This window comes from Nyctereutes procyonoides, unplaced genomic scaffold (assembly GCF_905146905.1).
Source record: "Nyctereutes procyonoides isolate TBG_1078 unplaced genomic scaffold, NYPRO_anot_genome, whole genome shotgun sequence".
NCBI classification, from domain to species: Eukaryota; Metazoa; Chordata; class Mammalia; order Carnivora; family Canidae; genus Nyctereutes; species Nyctereutes procyonoides.
In genome coordinates, this window is record NW_026575126.1 from 54638830 (window position 1) to 54649928 (window position 11099).

Consider the following 11099-nt stretch of genomic DNA (forward strand, 5'->3'; position numbering starts at 1 on the left):
CTGGCATCATGGTGCTATTGTCGTCTGAGGGTTCCAGGAAGATAGTGGTGTCTGTGCTCCCAGAGCCTCGCATGTAGTCCGGGAAGGGAGCTGAGGGAGGAGGGGAGAAGGCAGTACGGTGCAGTCGCATATGTAATTTTTAAGTTTACTAGTAGACACATTGAAATAGTAAAAAGAAACTAGTAAAAAATGTCAGTACAAAGAAATGTAAGATACCGTTTTCAAGATGCGGCACTTGATACTTCCGACACTTGCAGTGGGGACCAGCCACAATTTAAACACTCAGTTGGGACATGTAGCTAATGGTGACCTTAGTGGACAGTGCAGCCCTAGAGGATTAGGACAAAAGTCAGAGTAAGCTGGGGTGGGCAAGATGTGAAATTCTGCTACCTGATCTTCCAGGATCTGGTTGGGACACCAGAGCCACTACTACCGGAAGGTTTCGGTGGTGGCCCCACCAACAAAAAGAAAAACATCTAATATTTGGTGGTATAGTATAGTGTGGTGGTATATTATGTTCTTGGTACTAATTGTTAGTAAACATGAGCCTGAAAAGAGGAAAAAAAATTCCAAAGTTGGAGTGTATGTCCAGCTATTGTGTGACCCCCTTACAAAGGGGAGACCCCTCACGTTGTACAGCAGAGGCAGTGGACCACAGAGAGGTTATGGGGCTCAGTGGGGAGTCACAGCCTGAAACAGATGAGGAATTCAAGAAAAGAAAGTAAATCAGGAATATAGGAAATTGTTAAAAATGAGGTATAAAAATTAATATTAATATAAACCAGCCTATGAAGGGAAATGGCGTAAGCCTTAAAACTGGTTGGAAATAAGATTACAATAGATCAGTTACTAAATAAGAAGAAGCCCACGTATTTTCACGGATGAATGATGATCACATGACAAACAAGGGTTAAACTTGAGCATGTAACGAGCCTCCAGATACTTCTGAAGAATTGATTTAAGACCTGACAAAGCATGATAGGAATTAAAATCGTAAGTAGTAGATTGAAACAGCACATTGAAAAAAAAATAAAGCATCCTAAAATGTCTTACAAAGTGAGGATCCATCACAGAAATGCAAGGGTGGTATCAGGGCTTCTACTATGCAGCTTATAACATGAATAAGAAATGAGAAGGGAAAAGATCTCCTCTCAGGGATCAAGACCTACAATTCATTCCAAATATAAGTGGAATAGATGGAGTCTCACTAACCTCGTTAAAACGGTAAAAATTTAACCTGCTGAACCAAACCCTCCACATATTCCTTAGGATTGAGATATGTTTGCTCAGCATAATATCCTGCGTATACTACTTAGATAAATTAGACAAAGGATTAAATCAAAATAAAAAATATACACAAATTAGATTTTTTTTAAGATTTTATTTATTTATTCATGAGAGACAGAGAGAGAGGCAGAGACAGGGGCAGAGGGAGAAACAGGCTCCATGCTGGGAGCCTGACGTGGGACTCGATCTGGGGTCTCCAGGATCATGCCCTGGGCTAAAGGCGGCGCTAAACCGTTGAGCCACCTGGGCTGCCCACAAATTAGTTTTCTTCTAACAAGTTAGACAAAAAGGTGTTAAAACTTGTTCCTGGGGCGGGCTGGCTTGGAGCATGTGACTCAATCAGGGTTGTGAGTTCAAGCTTCATGTTGAGTGTGGAGATTTTTTTTTTCTCCAGTATGTCAACTAAAAGCAACTCAATAACCATTCAACAAAACAGCTGGAGTCAGTATCTTTCCTATAAGTAACTATAGTTACAAAATAATGGGTGCCTGGGTGGCTCAGTTGGTTAAGCATCTGCCTTCATTAGGCTCAGGTCATGATCTCAGGGTCCTGGGACAGAGCCCCACATCAAGCTCCCTGCTCAGTGGGGAGTCTGCTTCTCCCTCTCTGACCCTCCTCCCTGCTTGTGTGTGCACTCTCAAATAAATAAAATCTTTAAATGCACACACACATACACACATAAGAGAGGTGCCTGGCTGGCTCAGCTGGAAGAGCATTCAACTCTTGATCTCGGGGTCATGAGTTCAAGCCCTATGGTGGGTATAGAGATTACTTAAATAAAACATATATACATACATGCACACACGTTTATATGTTTTAATAGAAGAAAAGACCTTATAACATCCAGGAGGTGAACCTTCTAAAATCTGTAGACCTAAGTGATAAAAGTTTGGAAACTGAGACACAGACCACTAGAATAAATGGGAAGGCATAAACCCATGTTTTTGGACCAAAGTTTGTCATAGTCTATATTTAATTTAACCATTTTTTTAAAAAGATTATTCATTCATGAGAGACAGAGAGAGAGAGAGAGAGGCAGAGACACAGACAGAAGGAGAAGCAGGCTCCATGCAGGGAGCCCGATGTGGGACTCGATCCTGGGACTCCAGGATCATGCACTGGGCCAAAGGCAGGCACTAAACTGCTGAGTCACCCAGGGATCCCCAGTTTAATCAATTTTTAAATTTGATCTCAATAACCATTTCCCACCAAGAACCAGACAAGCTAACTTTAAAGTTCATATCGGGGGAAAAAACACGCCAAAAAAACGGGGGAAATTCTGAAGGAGCAATAATGGGAGCAATATTCCCTTAATAGGAAAATTTCAAGCTAAACAGTAATTAATTGCCACAGGTGCATGAAAACCAGATCTTGGAAACAGGTTCAAATTCATGTAGAAATTTAGTACTGATTCAGGTGATTTTTTAAAGATTTTATTTATTTATTCATGAGAGAGAGGCAGAGACCCAGGCAGAGGGAGAAGCAGGCTCCAATGCAGGGAGCCTGATGTGGGACTCAATCCTGGAGTCCCAGGGCTGAAGGCAGGCGCTAAACCGCTGAGCCACCCAGGGATCCCTGATTCAGGTGATTTCAAGTGATGGGGAATAGATGAAGTTTAGGAAGATTCTAGAAAGATGGTGGTGTGAGAATACCAGAAATCTCTCCTGCTCTAGGACACTAATTGCACAAGCAGAATTTGTCTGATGTAACCATTTTAGAACTGTACAGAACCTAAAGGCTTATAACTTCCAGGAAGAACACGACCGTCAGTTGCCGGCAATTTTGGTTAACTTTGGCTCCTAGCAGAGTAGCAACGACCCCACCACTAGCCATATTCACAGAGCAGTTTGCAACAGCTTGCAGGAACCTGGGTGGCCAAAAAGATTCTGTTCAAATATCAGGAATCTGCACGGATTACTGCTTCTGGCCAGAGATGCAGAAGTGGGCAGCCACTGTCGCACACACCTGCCCCCTTCGCTGCAAGTCTCTCCAGCTAAGGCTCAAGTGACTGCCAGGGGATTCAAAGGACTGGCATCCTCCCCACAACCTCCCCTTCATTTTTCACTTTTCTCCCTTTGGGGAGCCAGACATTAAAAACTAGGATATTCAAAATATGATCACATATACAGAGAAGACTAGAAAGTGACCAGGCATGCCCAGAGAAAGTCTCAAAAAGACCTGAGAAAACCTTAACCTTATGCCTCAGGCTGATCTTCAGCATAGACAGCCTGCAACAATCTAAGGAACAAAACCAATAACCAAAACCAGCAAAACCTGGGAAAGGATCAGACTGACTCCCAGAGTTACTATATGATCAGACTAAAATGTCTGGTGTTCAAAAAATCACAAGGCATACAAAACCAGGAAAATATGGGGCATGGCAAAGAAAAAAATAAATCAACAGAAACTGTCCCTGAAAGACCTACTGGCAGCTATAGTAGACCAAGACTTTAAGACAAATGTGTTTTAAAGACATGAATGAAAAGAACTAGAGGATGTAGATAAAGAAAATGATGTGTGAGTAAAATGGAAATGACAGACTTAAAGAGCAAACCAAAATAATTCTGGAGCTGAAAAGCACAGCAATGGAAGTGAAAAATACGCTAGAGGGATTCAAAGGCAGATTTGAGCAAGCAGAAGAAAGAATGAGCAAACTTGAAGGTAAGATGATGGAAATTCTAGAGAAACAAAGAAACACAACACGAAAGTGAGCAAAACCTAAGGGACCTGTGTGATGCCATTAAGAAGACCAATATACACACGTGGGAGTCCCAGCAGGAGAGAGAAAGGGGCAGAGTATACATGAATAATGGCTGAAAACTGCTCAAACTTGATGAAAAGGCATGAAGATAAACATTCAAGCAGCTCTGTAACTCCAAGATAATCTCAGACCCACTGAGACACATTATAATTAAACTTTCAAAAGCCAAAGAGAATCCTGAAAAGCCACAGAAGAGCAAATCCTCATACACAGGGCATCCTCAATAAGATAATCCAAAGATTTCTCATTTGAAATGTTACAGGCCAGAACACAGTGGGCCGATACAAACTGCTTTGAAAACGGTAACAACAAAAACTGTCAACCAAGAACCTTATTATCCAGTAAAACTGACCTTCAAAAGTGAAGAAGTTAGGAGATTCCCAGGTAACAAAAACTGAGGGAGTTCATGACCATTAGACGTGTCCTGCAACAGGAAACGAAAGGGCACTAGATATTAACCAGAAGCCCTATTGAGAAACAAAAATTTCAATAAAGGCAAATAAATGTATGGACAATTATAAAAGCCAGTATAATTATAACAATGGTTTGTAATAGTACTTTTTGTTTTCTACCTGATTTAAGAGACTAATTCATCTGGGACTGCCTGGCTGCCTCAGTCAATAGAGCATGTGACTCTTGATCTTGGGGTTGTGAGTTCAGGCCCCACATTGGGCATAGAGCTTACTTTAAAAAGAAACAAACACATACATTTAAAGAAAACTTATCAGTGTAAAAGTAGTATTACTGCAACTTTGATTTGTTTTGTTTTTTAAATATTTTATTTATTTACTTTAGAGAATGAGCGAGTGAGAGCACCAGTGTTGGGGGGAGAGGGGCAAAGGGAGAGGGGAGAGAGAATTCTTCAAGATGAGAACAGAACCCAGCACTGGGCTCAGTCTCATGACCCTGAGATCATGAACCCAGCTAAAATCAAGAGTCTGTTGCTGAACTGACTGAGCTACGCAGGTGCCTCCTGCAACTTTGATTTGTAACTTCAAATCCGATCTTCTATAGAACTTAAAAGACCAGTGCATTAAAAAAAATATATAAGTTTATGTTTTGGGGTACAGTTATGTACCCATAAAGAGGTAGCTTTGTGATAATAATAACCAAAAGGGGTGGGGATGGAACAGGTTTTTGTTTTGTTTCTTGTTATTGAAGTTAAGCTAAAGTTAAGTATAAATTCAAATTACAGTTTTAACTCTAGGATGTTAAATGTAATCCCCATGCTAACCATGAAGAAAATAGCTGTAGGATATACACAAAAGAAAATGAGAAAGGAGTTTTAAACATCTCATTACAAAAAAAAAAAATCAATAAACATAAAAGATGGCAGGAATACAGGAAATGGAGGACAAAAAAGCTATGAGGCATACAGAGAATAGCACAATGAGAGAATTTCCTTATTAAAATTACTTTAAATGTAAATGGCTTAAACTCTACAATCAAAAGACAGAGATTGACAAACGAAATAAAACACATGATCCAACATGGATGGACTAAGAGGGTGTTATGCTAAGTGAAATAAGCTAGAGAAAGACAAATATCATGATTTCACTCATATTTAGAATTTAAGAAACAAACAAATCAGACTAAAATACAGAAAACAAATTGGTGATTGCCAGAGGGGAGGGGGGCAGGAATGGTGAAATAGGTAACAGGGATTAAGAGTACACTTACCTTGAGCACTAAGCGATGTATAGAACTGCTGAATCATTATATTGTACATTGGAAACTAACACTATGTTAATTATACTTCAATTTAAAACACACACAAGGGGATCCCTGGATGGCTCAGAGGTTTAGTGCCTGCCTTTGGCCCAGGGTGTGATCCTGGAGTCCCGGGATCGAGTCCTATGTCAGGCTCCCTGCATGGAGCCTGCTTCTCCCTCTGCCTGTGTCTCTGCCTCTCTCTCTGTCTCTCATGAATAAATAAAAAATATTTATAATATTTAAATATTATATTAAATATTTTTAAAAATAAAATAAAATAAAAAAATAAAATTCACACAAATGAGGCAGTTGGGTGGCTCAGTGGTTGAGCATCTGCCTTCAGCTCAGGGTATGGTCCCAGGGTCCTGGGATTGAGTCCTGCTTCAGGCTCCCTGCAGGGAGCCTGCTTTTCCCTCTGCCTGTGTCTCTGCCTCTCTGTGTGTCTCTCATGAATAAATAAAATTGTAAAACACACAAAATCCAACTAGATGCTGTCTACAAGAGACTCAGTTGAGATCCAATGACACAAACAAGTTGAAATTGAAAGGAAGGAAAAAAGATATTCCAGGGAAATTAGGAGATTTTAATACCCCATTCACAATAATAGAACCAGACAGAAGATGACTAAGGAAAAAGGATTTAACACAGTAAGCCAACTAAATCTAGCAGACATATAAAGAACACTTTACACAACACAATACACATTCTTTTCAAGTGTGTATAGGCCATTTTTTAAAAAGATTTATTTATTCTTGAGAGAGAAGAAAGGCAGAGACACAGGTGGAGGGAGAAGCAGGCTCCCTGTAGGGAGCCCGACATGGGACTTGATCCTGGGTCTCCAGGATTATGCCCTGGGCTGAAGGCAGCACCAAACCGCTGAGCCACCCAGGCTGCCCTGTATGGGACGCTTTTAAGGAGACACCATAGGCCACAAATTTTCAACAGATCTTAAGATATCATACAAAATATCTTCCTTGACCACAATAGGATATATTTAGAAATCATAACAAAAAATAGGAAAATTCACCAAATTGCAAACAATATAGTTTTAAACTACCAATGGATCAACTTAGAAAATACTTAGAGATGAATGAAAATGGAAATACAACATCCCAAAACTTATGGAACACAGCAAAAGTAGTGCTAATGGGGAAACTTAGTGTTATAAATGCTTACCTTATACAAAAAAGAAGGATATGTGTCTGGCTCAGTTGGTAGAGCATGTGACTCTTGATCTTGGGGTTGTGTGCTTGAACCCTATGTTGGGTATCGAGATTACTTTTAAAAAAAATCTTTAAAAAAACAAGAAAGATATTAAATCTACAACCTGATTTTACAATTAAAGAAACTTTAGGGGATCCCTGGGTGGCGCAGCAGTTTGGCGCCTGCCTTTGGCCCAGGGCGTGATCCTGGAGACCCGGATCAAGTCCCACATTGAGCTCCTGGTGCATGGAGCCTGCTTCTCTCTCTGCCTGTGTCTCTGCCTCTCTCTCTCTCTCTGTGTGTGACTATCATAAATAAAAATTTTTAAAAAATGAATAAATAGCAACATCTGTTTAAAAAAAATTTATCAACACACTATGCCACATCAACAGAATGAAGAAAAAAACACATGATCATCTCAAATGATGCAGAGAAAGCATATGGCAAAATACTACATTTTTTCATGGTTAAAAAAAAAACAAACAGGGGCAGCCCCGGTGGCGCAGCGGTTTATCACTGCCTGCAGCCCAGGGTATGATCCTGGAGACCCTGGATCGAGTCCGGCGACGGGCTCTCTGCATGGAGCCTGCTTCTCCCTCCTTCTGTGTCTCTGCCTCTCTCTCTCTCATGAAAAAATAAATAAATCTTAAAAAAAAAAAAAAAGAGTTCTAGCCAAAACAATTAGGCAAGAAAAATAGTTACTCAGATTGGGAAGGAAGAAGTAAAATTTTCTACTTGCAGAGGCACCTAGGTGGCTCAGTCAGTTAAAATGACTCTTAATTTCTGCGCAGGTCATGATCTCAGGGTCATGAGATCGAGGTGCATCAGGCTCCCTGTGTGCTCAGCAGGGAGTCTGCTTCCTTCTCTCTCTCTCCTCACCCCATCCTTTTCTTCTCTTGTTTTGTCTCTCCAAAATAAATCTTATAAAAAATTTTATTTGCAGATGATATATGTATAAAATTCTATAGATTCCACCAAAAAACCTGTCAGAATAAATGAATTCAGCAGAGTAGTTGAATACAAAGTCAACACTCCACAATTAGTTGCATTTCTATACACTACTAACAATGAACAGCCCAAAAAGGAAATTAAAAACCAATTCCTTTTAAAATGGCACCAAAAGAATGAAATAAATTTTTTTTTTAGTTTATTAAGTAGGCTCTACACCCAACATAGGGCTTGAACTCACAACTCTGAGATCAAGTCATACTCCTCTGACTGAGCCAGCCAGGCACCTTGAAATACCTTGTAATTAATTCAATCAAAGAGGTGAAAGATTCATACAATGAAAATAAAACATTGCTTAAAGAAATTAAGACAAAGTGGAAATACATTTTATGTTCATGGATTAGAAGGGTTAATATTGTTAAAATGTCAATATTACAAAGTGATCTACAAATTTGATGCAATCTCTATCTAAATCCCAATGACAGTTTTAGCATACATGATAAAATTATCCCAAAATTCATATGGAAACTCAAGGGACACCAAATAGCCAAAACAATCTTGGAGAAAAAAAAAATAACTGGAGGAATCATACTTCCCGATTTCAATACTTACTACAAAGCTACTGTAATCAAAACAGTGTGGTACTGGCATAACAAGAGACACACAGACCAAGGGAATACAGAGAACCCAGAAACAAACCGCACATATATGGTCAAATGATTTTTTTTTAAATTTTTATTTATTTATGATAGAGAGAGAGAGAGGCAGAGACATAGGCAGAGGGAGAAGCAGGCTCCATTCACCGGGAGCCCGATGTGGGATTCGATCCCGGGTCTCCAGGATCGCGCCCTGGGCCAAAGGCAGGCGCCAAACCGCTGCGCCACCCAGGGATCCCATGGTCAAATGATTTTTGATAAGGGTTCCAAGACCATTAATGGAGAAAGAACAACCTATTCAGCAAATGGTGCTAGGAAAACGGTATGTACATGCTAAAGAATGAAGTTGGACCCTTCAGCAACACTATTTTGCTTCATAATACTGGGTTCAGCAATGATCTCTTGGCATGACACCAAAGGCACAGGTAACAAAAGAAAAAACAGGTAAACTGGACTTCATGACAATTTAAAAGCCTTATGTATCAAAAGACACTCTCAACAGAGTAAAAAGGCGAGGCACCTGGGTGGTTCAGTCAGTTAGGCATTTGCCTTCAGTCAGTTCAGGTCATGGTCCCAGTGTCTTGGGATCGAGTCCTGCATTGGGTTTCCTGCTCAGTGGGGAAATTTCTCTCCCTCTGCCACTCCCCCTGCCGGTGCTTGCTCTTTCCCTCCCTCTCCCTCTGTGTCAAATACATAAAAATCATTAAAAAAAAAAAAAGGTAAAAAGGCAAACCCCTAGAACATTTAAATGTAAAATTTTTGTAAATTATCTGATAATGGATTAATACCCAGAATGAATATACATGTAACTCAAGAGAAGAAACAAACATTGGCAAAGGATTTGAACATTTATCCAAAAAAGATATACAAATGGCCAAGCACATCGAAAGTTGTGTCACTGATCAGAGAAGTGCAAATCAAAACTGTTAAGACACCACTTCCTTTAGAGTGGCTACTATCAAAAAATCACAAAGTACATTTTGGCAAGGATGTGGAGAAACTAGAACCAATGTATACTGTGGTAGGAATGTAAAACGGTACAGTCACTGTGGAAAACCGTATGATGAAGTTTCCTCAAAATATAAAAACAGAATTACCATATGATCTAGTAATTCCTCTTCTGAGTATATATTCAAAGAACTGAAAGCAGGATCTCAAAGGCATATTTGTACACACATTCATAGCAGTGTTAGTCACAATAGGTAAAACATGTAAACAACCCAAATGTCCACTGATGGGTGGATAAACAAAAAGTGGCAAATACACATAGAATAATATTCAGCCTTAAAAAGGAAACCCAATATGCTACAACATGGATGAAATTTGAGGTAATTATGCTCAGTGAAATAAGCCAATCACAAAAAGACAGATTCCACTTCTGTGAGGTACTTAGTCAAAATCATAAAGACAGAAAAGTTTAAAGGTAGTTGCCACAAACTGGGGGGAAGGGAGAATGGGGAGTTAAAGGGGCCAAGTTTCATGGTTACAAATGAAGAGAGTCATGGGGATGAATGGCTGAGATAGTTGCACAAGAATGTGAATTTACTTAATAACACTTTATACTTAAAAAAATGGTTAAGATGATAATTGTCATGTGTATTTTTACAATAAAAGAAAAAAAAATGAACTTTAGGTAGATCAAACACCTGTCCAGCACAAAAAAGTATTGAAAAACTAATATAACCACAAAAAAATTTTGCTTCACAAAACGCCAGTAACAAGGTAAAATTAAGATAGAGTATTTGTAACTTCTAGTTACAAAATGAATTTCCTCAATGCTTGAGCTCTTAAATAAGAAAAATAGGCGAAATACAATACGAATGGTTTAATGGACTATAAAATATTCAACCTTAATAAACAAATTCTAAACTACAAGTAAACTCCACTTTTCTTCCATAAGTTTGGCAAGGGTCAAAAAGTTGCTCACAGGTGTGAGCAACTAGGCATCCTCCTGTATTGGCAAGCCCTGGGAGCTGGGGGGATCAGAAAACTTCTGAAAGACTATGATGGCAAAATGCTCTTTTTTACTTGACTTCTAATGATTTTCTAGATTCATAACTGTCCAAAAATACAGAGACTACTTAAATGGATTCTTATATATGGCTATATATACAATATATGTATTTACATACACACATCAGCACACCAGACAGAGGCCAGTTTGTCATGGGATTTCCTTTGGAGCTTAAATGGAACTGGATTATAGAACTGACAGCAGCAGCCACCTTCTTTCCTCAACTGTACCCATTGGCAAATATACATATGGAGTTTATATCCATAGGTGTAATACTTTAGTACTGCCATAAAGAATGCAGGGCAGCCCGGGTGGCTCAGTGGTTTAGCACCGCCTTCGGCCCAGGTTGTGATCCTGGAGACCAGGGATTGAGTCCTGCATTGGGCTCCCTGCACGGAGCTTGCTTCTTTCTCTGCATCTCTCATGAATAAATAAAATCTTAAAAAAAAAAAAAAAAGAAAAAAAAGAATGCAGATGGTCTGGGGCACCTAGGTAGCTCAGTGGGTTAAACATCTGC